Source organism: Piliocolobus tephrosceles, chromosome X (assembly GCF_002776525.5).
Source record: "Piliocolobus tephrosceles isolate RC106 chromosome X, ASM277652v3, whole genome shotgun sequence".
Taxonomy (NCBI): domain Eukaryota; kingdom Metazoa; phylum Chordata; class Mammalia; order Primates; family Cercopithecidae; genus Piliocolobus; species Piliocolobus tephrosceles.
In genome coordinates, this window is record NC_045455.1 from 49,146,021 (window position 1) to 49,166,434 (window position 20,414).

Genomic DNA, 20,414 nt, shown 5'->3' on the forward strand with positions numbered 1-20,414 from the left:
TTAATAATTACTCTGCTTTCTATGTTTTAACAATTAATGGTGTGGCTTTACATAAAACCAAACATTTTAAATCTTTTAAATTTTTCACCCCAAGGAAAATCTGAAGATAAAGACATTCTACAAGAGAATCTAACTAGCTTACTTGTTATATAACTAGTGTGGCTGTAACTCTTTCTGAAAACAAGGAGCACATTTCTTGGCATTATTTCACATAATAAATATTTATTTAACAAATGATTCAATACAGCAGAAACCTACATTTTTGGACAGGAACTGTGAGGAACCATCAATAAGCTGAAAATCTTCCTGAGCAAGACTAAATTCTTATAAGTTTTCTGCCGTGTAGTTATCTGTACTGGTAGAAATTAAAACAAGGCAAGTAAGAAGTAAAAGCTAAAGAAGCCTAATATAGCTATTATATCCAAGTTTGGGAGTGACAAAGATGGCCTCCTCAAAGTTCTGCTCTTAAGCAGGGTACCTGGGATTCACTGTTACCTCGGGGGACTCTGACGTCCTCTCTGCCCTCCTAAGCATACACAGCCCCGTCTGTTCCTGTTGTTTCTTAGATCCCATGTTGTCCTCTCTCTAGCTTTCAGTCACAGCCAAACAACACTGGTCCTAATTAAACCAAGGGGATTGACATTCTCTCCTAGGTACTTAGAATGCTGTACCAAGAGCATTCTCAGACCATGCCAGCCAGGGAACAAGCCAGTGCTTTTCCCTTGTTGGGATTTCTCTCTACCCTTGTTTTGTAAGTAGTGAGAAAGTAACAAACTAAAACTTGGGATTCCCTGCAGCATGGCATAGCTCCCTATTATTGCCCCTTTACAACTGGTGACATCATTTTCGAGGATATAATTCTTAAAACTTTCAAGACACAATTTTTAGGTGTTGATTTCAGTTTTAAAATTAGTTTGCTGTTTTATATTAAATACTAATGTTGTCAATAGAAGCACAATAACTATTTGAATCTTAAACATCAAATCGCCGCTTTTATTTATGTAAGTTGTTATAAAATTAAGCTTATGGGCTCTCTAGTTGGAAAATAAGCATTTGAATCAGACACACTTATTTGTGTGTTGAACTTATTAGCTACGTCACTTTGGCAAGATAGTTTGGCTTTCTAAGTATTGGTTTAATCTTTTGTGAAGGTGGGTAGTTGTAATTGCTATTCCTCATCTACCATTTCGTAAATAAGTACTTAGAAAACTGATAGGGCCAAGTAAGTATTTGATATATGCAAGTCAAAAAATACTAATAAATATTTTCCATAAATGACTTTAGCACTTTGAAAGGATCAGGAAAGAAATATTTCAAAACAGAAGAAAATATTTTGGTATTTGTTTCTTAGCTTTACACTATTTTAAAGTATTGTGAATATAATCACTTGGTGATGAATTAATCTGGAAATCCCCTTTTTAGCATGGATAGAAGTTAAGAATGGTATTAGTTTCTTGCTGTACAAAGAAATATTGATTTATTATTTGTGAAATGTATTTTCCCAGAAACATGAATAGGAATGATGTCAAGTTACCTATTCCTTTAACAGTTGAATATATTTAACTGTATTAAAATTTATTCCTTAAACAGTTAAATATATTTATCAGTATGAAACCTAATTATATTTAGTTTAAAAGTTCATAGAATGTAGAACCTTGAAGTGTACTCCTTAGAACTATAATTGAGTTTGCTCCCCTTCACCTCTTTAAGGGATCTTCCTTTTCTACTGTCATCTATTATCAATATTTCTACTATTTGCTGCTGACTGAAACCTGTATCTCAACTTTGCCTGACATTTCAGACCGAATTAATTGAATTTAGAGATTAAATGACATTTTAACCTGGCCTTGAAGTAGAAGTATGTGTTTGTGAGACTGAGTACAACTGAATGAAATGTACAGTCTGAGCACAGGCAGAGAGGTAGGCAAAAACCCAATCTGCTTGACAAGCAAGATGTTCTAAAGGATTGGCTAGGGAAATAACTATTATTACAGCATGGACAGAAAGCTGATTTTGATGTCAAAGGACTCCCAGCACTTCAAAGGAGTTGGTGGTTTATCTTGGATAATATTTGTAGTTAACAGTTGACTTAAGCAACAATTGACTTGTTGCACTTATTTTTTTTTAATTGAGCCTTAATAATATTGTATCACAATTGGTGGGTTCTTGGTCTCACTGACTTAAAAAATGAAGCCTCGGATCTTCACGGTATTACAGTTCTTAAAGATGGTGTATCCAGAGTTTGTTCCTTCAGACATTCAGATGTGTCTGGAGTGTCTTCCTTCTGGTGGGTTAGCGGTCTCCCTGACAGGAGTGTAGCAGCAGACCTTTTGAGAAGAGCGTTACAGCTCTTAAAAGCACCGTGTCTGCATTTGTTCTTTCTTCTCGGTGAGTTCATGGTCTCGCTGGCTTCAGCAGTGAAGCTGCAAACCTTCCCGGTGAGTATTACAGCTTTTATAAGCAGTGTGGACCCAAAGTTTGAGCACTGCCAAAATTTATTGTAAAGAGTGAAACTGTACCACTTCCCCAGAGCAGAATGGGACTGCACCGGGTTACTGCTGGTTAGCTGGGGCAGTCTGCTTTTATTCCCTCATCTGGCCCCACCCACATCCTGCTGATTGGTCCATTTCACAGAAAGCTGATTGGTCGATTTTACAGAGAGCTGATTGGTCTGTTTTACAGAGAGCTGATTGGTGTATTTACAATCCCTTAGGTAGACATAAAAGTTTTCCAAGTCCCTACTAGACTCAGGAGCCCAGCTGGTTTCACCTGGTGCATCCTGCACCAGGCCGTGGTTGGAGCTGCCTGCTAGTAGGGCTCAGTGCCCCCATACTCCTCAGCCTGAGCGGTGGGGAGGCTCGGGCAGGACAGGGAGCCCACCGTGGGGAGGGGCGGGGGGGTGTGGAGGGGTTGGGTTGGGGCATGGCTGGGATGCATGTCCAGAGCCCTGTCCTGCCGGGAGGCAGCTGAGGCCCTGCGAGAACCCTAGTGCAGCACAGGTGGGCTGGTACTGCTGGGGGACCTGGCACACCTGCCACAGCTGCTGGCCCTGGTGCTGATCCCCTCACTGTCCTGGGCCAGGGGCACCCGCTGGCTGCTCTGAGTGCGGGCCGCGGAGGCCGCGCCCATGCCCACCAGGACTCACGCTGGACTGTGAGCCTGGTGGCAGCCCCAGTTTCTGCCCACGCCTCTCCCTCCACACCACCTCACAAGCAGAGGGAGCCAGCTCTGGCCTCGGCCAGCCCAGAGAGGGGCTCCCACAGTGCCATGAAGGGCTGAAGGACTCCTCAATTGCCGCCAGAGTGGACAGGGAGGTTGAGGAGGCACTGAGAGTGAGGGCTGCTAGCACATTATCACCTTTCAATATGACATTTTGTGACTCTTTCATTGTGTAGAGACTGCATGGGGAGCAGTAGAAAGAATGAATTGAACAACAAGGAATAAAGGAAAGAAGAACAATTAGAATTTAATTACAACACTCTGAGTGGAAGATTGATGGGAAACTAAACTGATAATTGAGTGTAAGGGCTGGTTATAATAGACATTGCAGAGACCACTGGCAGGAATGTGTGAGTAGAAGTGGACCTGGCTAACTATGAGGAAGAGGGAGAAGTCAACCATGCTTGAATTATGTTGTCTTTTATTTTGACAACTGCTGAGATTAAAACTTGGTTTCTTTCACCAACTAAGTAAAAAGGGGAAAAGGAAGTTTAAGGAAGTAGGGGAGATGTATAGGTTTAATTTGGGAATATATTGATCTGAATGACATATATACACACACACAGGTTGGAATCACAATAGGCAGTAGGATTGTGAGAGTACAGAACTCAGAAGAGTGAGCAGAGCTATAGATAGATATTTTAAAACTACTAGTTATTGGCATGTGTTGTAGTTGAAGAACCATTTATGGAGTTTTACAAAAAACAACTCTATTGGTTGACACATTGCTGTTAAGTTTCTTCAATTTCAAGAACTCCTTAAACCAACAATCTCCAGATTATCATCTCCTTGCTATTCCTGCCCTCTTCTAAGCTCCTTTATTTGTCCCTCGGGCCCTGGCACATTCTCTTCTCACTTGACACTATTACCACTCTCTAAACTGGATTAATCATTATTTACCCTGAAGGCCCAAATGGGTGTCCAACTTAGGTAATTTTTCATATAAAAATTTCTCATATCACTTTGCACACTCATTGTATAATATCAACAATCACAGTCTGCACCTATATGTCTTTATGATTGCATTGTGAGTGCTATGAGAATTAAACAAACACAAACTGGCAGGTTTCATCCTCACTCTATTCTAGTGTTGCATGTAACCAGGCCCAGAAATTTTATTTTTTCTCTCTTTTCATCCTGATATGGTTTGGTAGTTTTTTTCCCTCTAAATCTCATGTTGAAATACAGCCTCCAGGCCAGGAGCGATGGCTCATGCCTATAATCCCAGCTCTTTGGGAGACCAAGGCAGGTGGATCACGATATCAAAAGATCAAGACCAGCCTGACCAACATGGTGAAACCTCGTCTCTACTAAAAATACAAAAATTAGCTAAGCATAAGTGACACGCGCCTGTAGTCCCATCTACTTGGGAGGCTGAGGCAGGAGAATTGCTTGAAGCCAGGAGGTGGAGGTTGCAGTGAGCTGAGATTGCACCACTGCACTCCAGCCTGGGCAACAGAGTCAGACTCTGTCTCAAAACAAACAAACAAACAGAAAGAAACATGCCCTCCAGTGTTGGTGGTGAGCCTAATGTGAGGTGTCTGGGTCTTGGGAGTGCATCCCTCATGAATGGCTTGGTGCTGTCCTCCTGGTAATGAGTTCTCCCTCTCTGAATTCACACAGGATTTGGTTGCTTAAAAGAGCCTGGCACCTTATCCCTCCCTTTCTTGCTCCTGCTCTTGCCATGTGATATGCTGGCTTCCCATCACCTTCTGCTATAATTGTAAGTTTCCTGAGGCCCTCACCAAAAGTAGATGCCAGACCATGCTTCTTGTCCAGTCTATAGAACCATGAGCCAGATAAACCTCTTTTCGTTATGAATTACCCAGCCTCAGGTACTCCTTTATAGCAATGCAAATGAATGAACACACTTCCTAGATAAAAGATTCAGTGAATGAATGGATAAGTTTATTTTGGATATAGCCCAGTTTTCAAGTTCCAATATAATAATCCTACCTTAAGTCTGTGTTATCTCTTGAAAGGAATATTTAGGAGTCTAATAATCACCTCCCACATTTCCAGTGTCTTTCATATCTAATCAAACTTAACCACTACCTCAAAGCACAATGCTATTTCTGTCAACAACTTTTTCTCTATTCTTTTCTTCCTTGATGCTGAACACTTAGTTTTCAATTCTATACGGAATTTTCTATAAAATCCTTTAACTTTCCATTTGGAATAAAGTCTTGACCTAACTCGTTAGCTTTTCCTTTCATGATTCTGTAAGAAACCAGAAACTTGCTAGCCAAATAGGACTATTCACATTTGGTCACATTCATTCAGGGATTTCATAAGACTATCAGTTTATCTGTACATTTATTCAGTAAACATTTCTGTGTGCTTACTCTGTATCAGTTTGGTACTAGGCTCTGAGCATAAACATAAACTTAATTTATAATGTTGATGCTATTTCCTTTCTTAAAACACTCTCACACTAGCAATCCTTATTAAAATTCTTCACATATCAAGTTACCTACTCTTTTAACAGTTAAATGTATTTAGTTTAAAAGTTGAAAGAATGTAGTAGAATCTTTTTTCAAATATCTCTTTCTCAGTGAGGCCCATCTCACCCACCCTAATTAAAACTATAATCACTTATTCCCAGCATGAAGAACTCAGAATCCCAACTATCCTGTGCTTTCTCTCTCTTTTTTTTTTAACACTAATGTTCTAACATGTCATATAACATATTTATTACTGTGTATTGAATATTATTTGCCTATACTCACTAGAATACAAGCTTCACAAGATCAGAGAGTGGTAACTATTCACCAATGTACTCCAACTACCTCAAAAAATAGTAACATTCAGTAAAATGTCCTGCTGGTAAGATACTCTCTTAATGAAACCTCCTCTGAGAACCCAAGCTTCAGTTTACATAGCACTTTCCTTGTGTCTCTCACATAAGACAGAACATTTTCCTTTATTGTATTTTCTCGTTAAATACAAAGCTCTGCAAAACTAGACAGTGTTGTTCACATATTTGTATCTTCCGGAGAGTTTAGCCCATCAGCCCAGTTAATTACAAATAATTATTGAAAAAAAATAAATGAAGTGAATACACTAACACATAATATACAGTGAAAATAATTTTTATCATTTTTCAAATATTGTGACCCAGTTGGGTCCAAGTAAATTATTGTTTTCTTCATTTAGGTTCTTTTAATTTGAATTTAGTATATCAGAGGATTTTTAGACAGCAGTAATGCAGATGATATGTTCTCTCTGAACTGTTTGAGTATATTTGATATACATAATTTTTCAATCATTTTATAGAATGAGATTGAGCTTTGCCTGAAAGAAGAAAAACTCAAGAAGCAGTAGTCTTTGCTACAGGAAGACACACTATAACAGATGTTCTTCTCTTTTTTTATAGTCACAGAAAACCATCTTAACTTTGTGAAAGTAAAGGGTAGAACTGACACAAACATGAAACAATTCTAACTTCCTAACCCAACCTCAAAACTTAGGGTTTGAAAATTGGTTACAGCTCTTCCTTTCTGTTTCTTAGGGTTTTGTTGTTGTTACTTGTTGTTTTTTTCCCCTTAGTGGTGGACACTTTTATGCACCAGCACTCAAGCAGAGTCTCTCACTGCAGGTGCATTTACCATTTGGGGACCGTGCTGCCCTTGTTTTGTTAGCCTCAGCATTTTCAAAAATCTCACTTCGCCAATGGTGCTTGTGAATATATCACTGTCCACCTCTTTTGCCTTTTGTATTTACCGTGTCTTACGCTTCAGCATTTCCGATGCCCTTGAGAAGCCATAACCATGCTTTACATTTGAAAGAGTGCCAGCTCATTTAATCAGGCTGAGTTTGAGAGGCATGGATGAATTTATTCTATCTAACATTTAATAAAAAATAATTTTAAAATGTGACTTATGCCATGACATGCTTAGCATTACCCTTCCGGGTTTAAATTTGAGAGTTGTCAGCACCCTCCGTGGTCTGGAAACTGACATGTTATCAGTCAAGTGCGTGGGTGACAAGGCTGCTGATGTCCTCTCAAGGCTCTTGTTTAATAATTAATTTTTCATTGCAGGCATGCTCAGTAAATGGATTACAAAACTTAAGCCCGTTTAAAAGGTTTCAGAAATTCATTATTAGTTTTAAAAGATGAATGCACAAATTAACTATCCATGATAGATGAGGCATACCAAATATAGCCAGGTCTTATGTGGTTTTGGCTTATATTTATATATAGCATAGAGTAGGGTAAAAAGTCAGTATAGTTTTATAGACAATGTCACTGAATCACCGAGGAAGTGATTCTTTTCAAAGGAGACTCAAAAAAGGAGATCTGATGACAAAACTGTGCTTTGAACATTTTCATCTTTTCTGTTGCTCTCAGAAGTCCCCAACCATCTAGTCTCTGGACAGGCTCAGCGCTATTTCCGGAGTCAGTAACTTAGCTTGTTTTTCCCACAGAATACTATTATGATTTAGAATGAAAGAATTCTTATCAGTTATCACATCTTAATTTCCTTAATTAAAGGTCAGTGTCAGTTTTTAAGCTGTTATCTTTCAGCTCCAAACCCACCAGCTTTGTGATTCCCGGTCTAGTCTCAGCACTCTGCATATCCGCTTTGCCATCTGGCTTCTTACTAAGTTTGGCCAGTAGGGTACGCTAGAGGGAGACTGAATGGCTGAGGAGAGGGGAGCTACTGCGTCCGGCTTTGCAAGCCATTCCTTTCAGGGTTGCCGCAGCAATGGCACTTCATCCTAGCAGCAGCCATTTTCTGGTTGCAGTCAGTTTCTTGGTTTCTTTTTTGCATTCCTGGAATCAGTCTCATCACTACCCCTTGGAGTTACCAAGAGTCGCCAGTCAGTTTCCTCTCTGTAGAAGGCTGAGTCCTAATTCCACAGGGCTCTCTGCCAGACTTTTAGTTTCTGAAAACTCCGAATCCCTTCCTTTTGTTTCCTAAGCTATACAGGTATTCTAGTTTTTCTCGCAATTTTTCATTGCTAGGCTACATCAGTGTCCTTTTACTTTCTTTCCTTTTCTCACTTTTTATTTGTACCCTTACTCCTCCATCAATTAACAATTTCCCGTGTTAAATTCTCTCTATTTAAAAAACTAACGTGCTCTCTATATTCCCAACTAGATCTCGGCTGATGCAAATGCCATAGACAATCAATCGATCAGTCAATCAGCAAATCCAATTTCCCTCTAGCTACTAAAGGGACTTAATATAATTGAATGATTATAGAATTCTGATCCCATTTATCTCAAGTCATTGAAACTATTTTACGTATCTTATTATAAAATACGTAATTTCAAAAAAATGATTTTCTAAATCCGGATTCCTACCAGATTATTTCACAGCTTATTCACTCATTGATTGCTTTGCTTCCACCCTTATTAGCTTCTGTGTGCCTGTCCTGCATTTTAAACCAAGGTGTGAGGAGGATGAATTAAATAGTAAATAGTAAGATAGTGGCCAAAACTTTGAATCTTTTTCTCTATTTATCATCCTTGTGCAAATTGGTAGGAAGGTCCACTAATTCAGCCTCCCCACTCCCTGTTCCTTCATAGTAAATGAGAAGCCTCAGGTAAAAAGCAGAGAAGCTACCCAAGTTCTTTTCATTTCTTTTATCATCATACTAATAATTTTGCTTTCTGAAATGATTACTCTTACAAGCAGCAAATATATTTTTTAGGAAGTTAGAATTATTGATGTCACGTTTTCATATTCAGTATCCCAAGTAAGCATAAGGTAAATTCAGGAAAATAAATACAACCATTTTCTTGGTTAATTATTTTTAAATTTAATGTGTTCATTTGCTCTTTTAAATATATATTTCATAAATGGTGAGTATGTATTCCATGACATAAAAACTAAGTGTTTTTGTGTAATCACTCAAATGATAACCAGTGTTAGCAATACTTCTGTTTCATGAGACGAGTCATTTCATGAAGATTGCAAATTATTTGTTGTCCCCTCTAGAGTTCATTTCATGGGAAATTTAAATTTTATTGTCTTAACTTGAATGTTAAAGATTTCCTTCATTTATGATATGGCCAGACACCAGACATGTTTTCTTCTTTGCTGCTATTTTACATTTCAGATGTAGTCTATTCAGGATCATTTTTTATTTAAGGAGGTTTTTTTTTTTTTTTTTAGGAGTCAGAGCTTGAAGTGATGAAACATTATCATTCTTTATCTCTGAATTACATGCTAATAAAGACAACTGATAGGCAATAATATGATATACTCTGGCCCTAGAAGATCCTTAATGAGGAAATTCTGTGGCGTGTTTTCTCTTCTGTGCTATTTTTTGTCTTCTAAGGCAGGCATTTTTATCAGTTCAGTTTGTTGGTGTGACTAGTTCAAACTTGTTCACGGTTTTATGTCTGAAATAAGTAATCAATTAGCCCAAATATATATATCTCTATATCTATATAGATATAGATATAGAGATATATATATTTCCTTTTTTACCAACCATTATAATTATCTAAGAATGTCAGGGAATTATGAAGTGGAAACAAATTAAAAAGAGCTCCAAAATTAAAAGAGCTCATCTTCCAACAGAAGTGTGCTGACATATATTAAAGAATAAATGAATTAATATCACAAAAGAGGAACAGGAGTTAAAAAGAAGACCATTGTTCAGATGGAGTCAGGCTGGTGCACTGCCAAGGAAAGCAAACAGGTTTTCTGAAGACTTGGTATGAATTTCAAGTTGCATCGTTCTGCTGGAGTGGGTGGTTTCCCCAGTATGTTAGATCCATAGCCTGTTCTTGTCAGAGTGGCAGTACCTTTCCTCCACTGTACTTTCACCGCTAGCATAGATGTAAAACACAGTAAGTACTCAGAAAATATTTGAAGAGTGCATCTATCAGTAGAGATGATCGAAACATTTGTTTTTCTAAGGGAATATTTTCTGCCTTTCTTCTGCCAGAATCCTCTGGTTATAATCTGCTCACGGCTAGGTCAACAGTCAGAAAACATTATGTAGAGGTTACTGGTCATTATCCTAATATATTTATCAAAAAATCTGGAGTATATGAAACTGCCTTTCATTGCAACATTAGACAAAACACCATTTATCAAATATAGACTTAAAATTGCCACCAAATTGGAAGAATATGATCTTAAATTAAAATATATATATACTTAAACATGATAATCTATCTTTATCTACCTTCCTAAATATTAATGAATGAGACTTCTCTTAATATCTTGAATATGTACTATGATTTTTATATTACCTCTTTTTCTTATTTCCATTTATATATATGCTAGTGAAATTTATTAGTATCTTTCATTGAAACACTATTATTTTCTCTGGAGGAAAAGATTTTATTTCCTTTATGAAAAGCATGCTTTACTTCTGAAATACATAATTCATTTTGCTTCAGGTTCTGTTTGTTTGTTTTCACATCAACTTCATTCTAAATGTTCATTCAAAATTATTTTTCAGGCTTGAGTTCAGGTGAAAATGTTAATGGAATTAAAAAGTAATCAAATGAAATTGCAATGTATAAGTCGAATTTGAAGAAAACTGAATTAATAAAGGATTCTGTTTATAAAGAAATCAAAATTATGCTTTCAAAAATAGTATGTAACTGGAGAAAGTAATTTTATTTTGAGGCCTCTCATGATTCTTTAATATATATTTTTTCTTATTATGTAACCTTTTGGTAACATATATAGGAGACAGTTAATTTTGATAAGGCTACATAATTCATACATTCTTGGTCTTGACATACATGATCAATTACTTTATAATGTCTACTAGCCTTGCTCTTGTCCACTGGACAATGGAAAAAAAAATGTTTCTCATCTATTCTTCTCTATTTATAGTTTTTAGATAGTATTGAATTGATCTAACAAAATTGAGTTTACACCTGCTGATGTCTTGGAGCTCCCTCTTAATTCTGTTATATTTAGAGATAAGTTATGGCCTGTTGACAGATTCAGGACACTGTCTCACAGAAAAATAACAAGAAAATATATTACCAACTCTGGTCCAGATGAGATGTGTAACTGGCAAGCTGGAGTCAAAGAGGTCCTTTAAAGAAAAAACACTAATATTAAAAATATATTCAGATGAGTCTTCTGGAAAAGAAAATTAACATTAAACAATAACAAGGAAACCAAACTTGATGGAGAGATAATGCTCAGGTCCTATTTTCATGGATATTTTATGTAGTAAGCATATTGTTGACTAGACAAACTTATCTGTTATAAACAACATGGAACATTTTTGTCAAAAATTTGGATAAGTAGGAGCTGGAAGATGGAAATATATTTGATTATCTGCTGGATGATGATTACATAAAATTAAGTAAACATAAATCTTAGTATTACTAGAAATTCTGTTTGGCAACATCTACTTTACCCTCTTCAGAGATGTAAATTTGTGAAGTGAGAAATTGCTATCAATTTTGTCACTGAATTATATATATATGTATATTTATGTATATGTTTATATATGTGTATATATTTTATATATTATATGTCTTTTATATATAAAAATATATTCTGTATATATGAGTATATACAAATATGATATTAATTATTTATTTATTTTTATTTTTATTTTTATTTTTTTTGAGACGGAGTCTTGCTCTGCCGCCCAGGCTGGAGTGCAGTGGCCGGATCTCAGCTCACTGCAAGCTCCGCCTCCCGAGTTTACGCCATTCTCCTGCCTCAGCGTCCGGAGTAGCTGGGACTACAGGCGCCTGCCTCGTCTCCCGGCTAGTTTTTTTTTTTTTTTGTATTTTTTAGTAGAGACGGGGTTTCACCGTGTTAGCCAGGATGGTCTCCATCTCCTGACCTCGTGATCTGCCCATCTTGGCCTCCCAAAGTGCTGGGATTACAGGCTTGAGCCACGGCGCCCGGCCCAATTATTTATCTTATATATAAAAAAGAATCTGTTATATTAAGCAAATATAAAAACCTAACCTATATGTATATGTATATGTAGGTTCTTATATTTGCTTAATATATTCTTTTAGAATATGAAAAATGTTATATTATTTTGAGAGAAGGAAAGAGAGAGAGATGATGAACTGCATTAACAATTACTGTCACTCAAGTTTTCACCAATCCAGGCATAGCTAATGCTTGGAGTTTGTTGCTTTTGATTGTTTAAAATATTCCAAGTTGTAGAACTTTATTCTGTTTACCACTCAAGATATAAAGACATACAAGATGGTTATTTAGGCTTCATCCAGTTTAGCCTTTAGATTAATAGGGTCGTTCACTGGACTATTATTAAAATTTGCTAAAGCTTTAAAAATTTTGCAGATAATTACAGAAAAACAAAACAAAGAAACCCAAAACACTTTTTCTTGCATCTTAAATATCTTTATTAGTTACAAAAAGTTAATGACACATTTATTATACTGCTATGGCCTGAAAATTTTATTACCTGTCTTTGAAATGCGCTATTTATTACAGAGTGCTTATTTGTTTCTTCTAAGAAGATGGCCTAGGCATTTAGCAGAATAGTAATTCTTAATTGTTCTACAGTGCAGGTAAAAATGCTGTTAGTCTGAGGAAATACCCCTTTTTGCTCAATTTTTTGTTCCCGTTTTGCTAATACCTCACTCTGTTCTTTAATATTCTCTGAGAGTCTGAGGAAGTGGCTGCTATACCAAGTACATATTCAATTAGACATTCTGTCACATAAAGTGAGAATGTAAATTTTAACAATAATTTAGATATCTAAAATAATTCACAAGTACACAGGATCGTTAGTTCATTATTCATGAATAAAGTGATTTAGAGCTGAAGCTGAGATAAAAGTCTTCCTGGTAAATAGGTTGAGTGAAAAAAAGACTTGAGATCATGGAGTAATTTCATAAAGTGCTATTTCTACAATCAAGAAGTGACATTCATTGCTTGATAAAATTAGATAAGGAATACATTTTATTCTGTTTCTCAAATAATTGTATTTGTATGAGCATAGGAAGCAAACCATTGGAAAGATGAAATTAAATTTTAGTACATTTAATGGCTACAATCTCTGCGTGCAGGAAGTTTTCTATTCCTAATAGTGATGTGACTTTCTAACTTCATAAGTTTTGGGATTTTGGTGGGCTAGATGTGGAAAATATTTCTAGCTAATTTAACGAGTGATAATCATAAACTCATCTATAAAATGACTTTTAAAATATTCCACATCCTAGCTGCTCCACATTATATTAATTGAAATCATAATGAATTCATGATTTGTAACATATATAATATTTATTCCAATACTTATTCACCATGATTGGGAATGGAGTGTAAATCTTTAATGGAGTGTAAATCTTTAATTCCTGCCCCCAAAATCCCTCCTCTAAGACTCACTTAAGACTCACCTCTAAAACTCACCCTCCTCTAAGACTCTGTTAGTTCCAGTTGTCGCTTAATGCATATGCTGTTCTCCAAACAAGTCTGCTGCATGTGAATATCTCTGACATGAATATCTCTAATATGAAATTTCTAACATATGAAAGAAATTACATCTCCTTCATGTTTTAGCAATTTTTCCCATCGTCTGATTGTCTTCATTGGCTTTCCACAGTCTTCTGTAATCGCAATCAGTAATAACGCCCTGAATAAAGAGCAGCAAGACCTCTTAGTTTCACATCACCATTGCACTAACTATGAATTCTGAAGCTGTGAACAAGTCATCTAATTGTTCTAGACGTTCATTTCTTCATCAGTAAAAGTATATAAGAATATATGACTGTCCCTATTGCATCAAACTCTGAAATTCTAATTTCCACTAATTATTTCCTCATTCTTTCATTTGTATGCTTTCCAGGTTCCTTCATTTTACATTCCATCTGGGAAACACTTTGCGTGTTCCACTTTCTAAACCATTTAAGCAGCCACAACCTTATATAGCAATACTCTCCAATAATGAAAACTCAGTAAATATCCCAAAGTCTGTGCCATCCTTTCTGCTATGGAATGTAACACCTTGTCCAACTTCTCTTAGAATGTAAAATTCACAAACATGCTATTTTGTGCTTAGTGAGGATAAATAGCATTAAGGAGCTGTTGTTTTCATTTTCCTCAGAGTTTTGAGAGTAGAAAAGGAAGGGAAACTGGCAAACATGCCAAAAGCGATATTTTATTATGTAAACATCAGACTATGTGTTAAAAGATTACCTGTAAAATACAAGATTTAGTTTTCATATTGTAATCCTAACCAAATTTTTATGGTGTCAATTAACTAAGAAACATTTCCCAGTCAGCTTTCATTTCTTAGGAAGCAAAGATTTTACTTGGGTTTTACAAATAAAAGTTCCCAAGGTGCAAGTATCACTTGAACCCAGGAGTTTCGGAACAGCCTGGGCAATATAGTCAGACCCTGTCTCTACAATAAGTAAACAAATGTTGGCTGACCATAGCACCACACACTTTAGTCCCATCTACTAGGGAAGCTGAGGCAGGAGGGTCACTTGAGCCCAAGAGCTTATTGAGCCCAATAAGCTATAATTGTAGCACTGCACTCCAGCCTGGGAAACAGACCAAGACCCTGTCTCAAAAAATAAAAACAAAAATTAAACTAAATTATTAAAATTTCCACTTAAAATATTATTTTGAACAGTTATATATGGTGTCAAGGAGCACATTCTGAATCCATTTGTCATTTTCAAATAAGACATCTGTATGAAGTTAAGAGCCATTTCCCTTGCTTCAAACCGTGAGAATACTCCCTGGCCTTTTCATCTGGTAATTATTATTTAAAAGAAAATTATTAAAAAATTGGAATATCTTTTCTAATCATGAAGCTGTACTATCACAATTTTGCAATTATGCAATTCTTCTTAATATAGAGTCTACCTATCAATGACTTAGTTGATTTTAAAAAATGAGGTGCTTATCAGTTCTCTTTCATTTTATAAATTTATTAGTATAATACATATTACATAAGTTGTTGAATGTGGCAATTCACTCAGAAAGTGCAAAACAAGGTCAAACTGGAATGCAGATGAGGTCATAAACTTTTTAAATAGTCAATAAAGCAATTAATGTATCAACAGCATGTGTTATTAAGCAGTAATGTGATGATACCACTGATCACACCAGGGTCCTCTGAGTGTTTATAAACAAGCAGGGAAGCTGGGCCCTATAGATGTTTCACATGTATGTTGAAGAAAAATAGCAGCATTTATTTAGTCTTGAAATTGTTAAAATGACTCTATTTTGAATGCTTCCAAGAAGCCCAAAATATACATATTACAAAGCATACATTGAATAAATAAAATGGAAACATCCAAAATATAAATGAAAGCCATTTTTATTTACTTTTAAATGATAAAAACATACACATTCATTGTAGCAAATTTAAGTAAAACTAACATTTGAAAATTAAAAATCAAATATCTGCCCTCTCAAATGCCATTTTTGTAAGTAGTCTCAACAGTTTAGTTTGAATTATTTCCTCAATTTTTCTATCTGGGATATATGTAATATATCATAGAAATCATCTGGAATGTGTATGATATATGCCTATCTATTATATATGCATAGATATTATAATAATGGAATCACACTATATCTATTCTGCATGTTTATTTTTTTCCATTTTACTCAGTCGTGTGTTTGTTTTCATGTTTAAACATTTTAAAAATTATTGAAAATGAAACAAATCATCTTGTGTTGCAGTATATAGGTTAATATACAGTGGGATTGAAAATATTTTGCTACCTATTTTTAAACATCTCAAATCATCATGGTTTTAGTACCCTAAAATCTATTGGAAAATTACTACTGAAAGTCTACTATAGAAATATTAATAAGATGTTTAGTTAATTTATATTCCTAAATAAAATGAGTAGCTATATCTATGTAATTCTTCTTCTCTTCAGTTGTGCAAATGGACTATCTAGTATTTGGACTTTGCTTATTTCTAATACCACAGTTTAAAGGTAACTTCAGGTCATACTGAATTCCATATCCCAGTGAAAAATAGATTATTCAGTTGTGTTTGCTTTGTCATGATCATTAATTCATAAGGGTGCCAAGAAGATGTAGGACATGCTTCAGTTTATATTTTGGTTGATGTGATGAAGAGACTTTATGATACAGTTTGGCTCTGTCTCCACCTAAATCTCATCTTGAGTTGTAGTTCTCATTATCCCCAAGTGTCATGAGAGGGACACGGTGGGATGTAATTGAATCATGAAGCCAGTTACTCCCATACTGTTCTCATGATAGTGAGTAAAATCTCATGAGATCCAGTGGTTTTATAAGGGTCTTTTTTCCCTTTGATCAGCACTTTTCCTTATTGCTGCCATGGGAAGAAGGACATGTTTGCTTCCCCTTCCACCACAATTGTAAGTTTCCTGAGGCCGCCCCAGCCATGCAGAACTATGAGTCAATTAAACCTTTTTTAAAATTAATTACCCAGTCTCTGGCAGTTCTTTATAGTAGTGTGAGAACAGACTAATACATCTCACTACTAAATATAGACAATGTATTCATTCATAAAGTTTTATGTCATATTCATTGCTAAGAGAATGGATATAATGACTATTGATTCATGCCTAAGATTGACTGTCATTTTCTGCACATTTTTTCTCCAGATTATATAAAGAGTGTGCAGCATTGCATTGAAATTGAAGAGCATAATCCACCCCAAATCCAACATGCAAGCACACACACATACACAACTAAACATTTATTTTACTAATTTACATGCTTTTGTAGTTGAGAGAAAATTCGTTATCGTTAGTCAGTCACCCTGCAGTTATTATTACAGAGATTGAACAGTACAGCAGCTGGGCATCATTCATTGAATAAGTAAATTTTATACCAGTCATGCAAATGAGCTATGCTGATGCCTGGCAGAAACCAAAAGACAATTGTAGCCCATAAACTTTGATACAGTCCATAGTTGAAGATAAAGACAATTCCAAACTTGTTACCATCTGAAAATTCAAATAACCTTTAAGACAAAAAAAGAATGTGTGTAAGCATTTAATGATATATACAATGTACTATACTAGGAATAGTTACTTATTCATGGGTCAAATTATGGAAACAATTTAAATATGTAACATAATCATAACTGCTTAAGTTTGAATACATTTTAAATTGATATTTTAATAATAATGTAGCTTATAGGCTATACATGCCCAAAAGTACTTTCCGATTCATTCAACAAAGATAGGATTTATTGCCAGGGATTGATCTTGGCACTGTAGTAAAGAAGACAGAAAGAATATATATTCTTGTCAAGGTTGAGTAAGTAAATACATAAAGGAATTTTATCTTGCAATAGGAACCATGGAAAAGATAAATACTGAGGAATAATAGTATAGACTACAACAGACAGTGATGGCTAGACTAACTAATGAGGTACAATTTAATGAAAGGATGAGAGCTGAACTGTGTTCCAAATGATCCAGGCAAGTAATAATTAGTAGGAGGAGTTTATTAGGCAGATATAACAGCAAGTGCAAGTAACCTAAGGCAAGGATTCTCATGGATTTTGGAAGAATTGGGAGACAGCCAATGCAATGGGAACAGGCAGATTGAGATGGAAGGTCCACATATATAAACAAATTTTTAAAATTCCCCTTAGAAAACCATATGGGAAATTATTAAAAACCCAGTTATCCCTAAAAACAGAAAGAAAATATACACATATTCTCCTTCATAAATGTTTTTGTAAATTATTTTGCTAAAAGAGAAAGTGATAGTCAAAGTCATTTAATGGAATCATGTTGACAGTAAATTTAAATTATAGTTAAATTATTCCCTTTGCAATTCATCATATGTAGATAGATTTTCTTTCTGTTATTTACTTTCTTGGGACTAACCAATGTGTAAGATTCCATTTTAGCATTAGAGTCTTAAAAAAATTATTTGCATTCATCAGATCCAAGTATTTCCCTCTACCCTTTTAAAAATGAGGAAGCCAAAGACCAGATGGTTCCAGTGATTTGTCCTAGGTCAAAACAAGCTATACCAAGAAAGGCTCTAGAAGTAACATCATCAGAGCACTCAGACAGTATGTGTTTTTCTATTGCAACACATGCAAATCTGTTATGGAAACACTCAGGAGGTGGAAAAATGAAGTTGGTTTGGAAATGTAGATTATAGCTATCTTAAAAGCATCTGACAATTTTCATCAGTACATAAATGTCTGAGTTAAGTAATTGTTAAAGAAACCCTAGTAGATGGCAAATGTTATCGCAGCCATTTTTAAAGAAATACATGGTGAGCAGTTTCCCTGTTTTGTGTTACAGTAAGTGGAATCTGACACAGTAAAGAGGTTTCCTCCAGCCTAGTCTAATATTTGATAAAGTTACAATTTCATTTACATCTGTTTTCATAAAATTCTGAATGTTATAATTTGGTATGAATATTTACATAATATGAATAAAAGATATATAAATTATAGAAGAATGTCTATAATTATGAGCATTTCTTTCTTGTATGTTTAGTTGTTGTTTATTAGAATATAATGCTCAGGATGAGAACTTTTACAAAAAGTAGCTTTTCAATAGAATAAAATAGTTTTCATTGGATTATCTCAGTGAAAATAAAGATGAGTTTGTGACACTGGGGCCTGCCTGAGGGTGGAAGGTGGAAGAAGGAAGAGGAGGAAAAAAAAAAAATGACTGGGTACTAGGCTTAGCACTTTGGTCATGAAATAATCGGTATAACAAACCCCTGTGTCATGAGTTTACCTGTATAAGAAACCTACACATGTACCCCTGAACCTAAAATAAAAGTTTTTTTAAGTGAGTTTATGAAGTAAAGTTTTATGATTTCTGTTGACAGAACACACACATACTTGTATTTTAATTTGAGAATATTTTTAAAGCCATCTGCAGCATCTCTAGTAATTCTGAGAATGTAATCAGTTCCCAATTACCTTCTCTAAAGGATAAAATAAAGCAGTGAATAATCCAAAGGCTATTTATATTTGGCTAATTTTATTTCTGTTTTCTATTTCTTTTTTTGTTTCACACTCACTCACTTTTTCATGAATTGGAAATGAAAACTTTTTTTTTTTTTTTTAGTGACCCAATTCTAATGGAGAGTAAAGGGGAACAAAGCATTCTTTCATTGTAAGTGACTAGCAAATTTCATTCTACAAAGTGACTTTTTATTTTGTCTAATTTTTAATTTTTTTATGTGCCAGATGCCTGAATTCATTTATTATTTTTATTCATTTTTCTTCTTTAACTTCTATTTTGTGTTAAGTTCTGGGGTATATGTGCAGGATGTGCAGGGTTTTTTTACATAGGTAAACAAACGTGTGCCATGGTGATTTGCTGCACAGATCAACTTATCATGTAAGTATTAAGCTTAGCATCCATTAGCTATTCTTCCTGATGCTCTCCTCCCCCCTTCTCCCTGACAGGCCCCAGTATGTGTTGTTCCTCACCATGTGTCCATGTATTCTCATCATTCAGCTCCCACTTATAAGTGAGAACATGTGGTGTTTGTTTTCCTGTTCCTGCATTAGTTTGCTGAGGATAATGGCTTCCAGTTCCATCCATGTCTCTGCAAAGGACATGATCTCATTTCTTTTTTGGCTGCATAGTATTCCATGGTGTATATATATATATATGTGTGTGTGTGTATGTGTGTGTGTGTATATCACATTTTATTTATCCAGTCTATAATTGATAGGCATTTGGGTTGATTTCATGTCTTTGCTATTGTGAATAGTGCTGCAGTGAACATATGGGTGCATGTGTCTTTATAATAAAATGATGTATATTCCTTTGGGTATATACCCAGTAATGGGATTGCTGGGTCAAATCATATTTCTGCTTCTAGATTTTTGAGGAATCACTGCACTGTCTTTCACATGGTTGAACTAATTTACATTCCCACCAACAGTGTAAAAGTGTTCCTTTTTCTCCACAACTTTACCAGCATCTGGCTTATCTCTTTTTAATAATCGCCATTCTGACTGGCATGAGATGGTATCTCATGTGATTTGATTTGCATTTCTCTAATGATCATAATGTTGAGCTTTTTTTAAATGTTTGTTGCCTGCATGAATGTCTTCTTTAGAAAAGTGTCTGCTTATGCAAAGTGACTTTTTAAATATTGATAACTTATTCTTTTAAAGGTATTGACAACTCTGAGCAGAATCAGTAGCACTTAAGGGAAGAAAATAATAATCTCATAGGAATCAGAAAACACTCCATTAAAAACAATGGGGCATCTTTTCTCCCTCAGGTACTTAAAATATAATTTTAGTGTAAATATATA

At 35.2% G+C, this 20,414-nt stretch overlaps 1 protein-coding gene and 1 long non-coding RNA gene across 5 annotated transcripts in view; one reads left to right on the forward strand and one right to left on the reverse strand.

Annotated features, from left to right (window-relative positions):
- Positions 1-20,414, forward strand: part of PCDH9 (protocadherin 9) — a 953,506-nt gene that overhangs the window by 226,882 nt on the left and 706,210 nt on the right. The window lies entirely within an intron of this gene.
- LOC111522447 lies at positions 204-11,402 on the reverse strand. The gene is made up of 3 exons (XR_002725244.1): positions 11,187-11,402; positions 5,949-6,008; positions 204-355 (listed from the first exon to the last, which is right to left on the reverse strand). It is a non-coding gene; the product is annotated as an uncharacterized LOC111522447 (long non-coding RNA).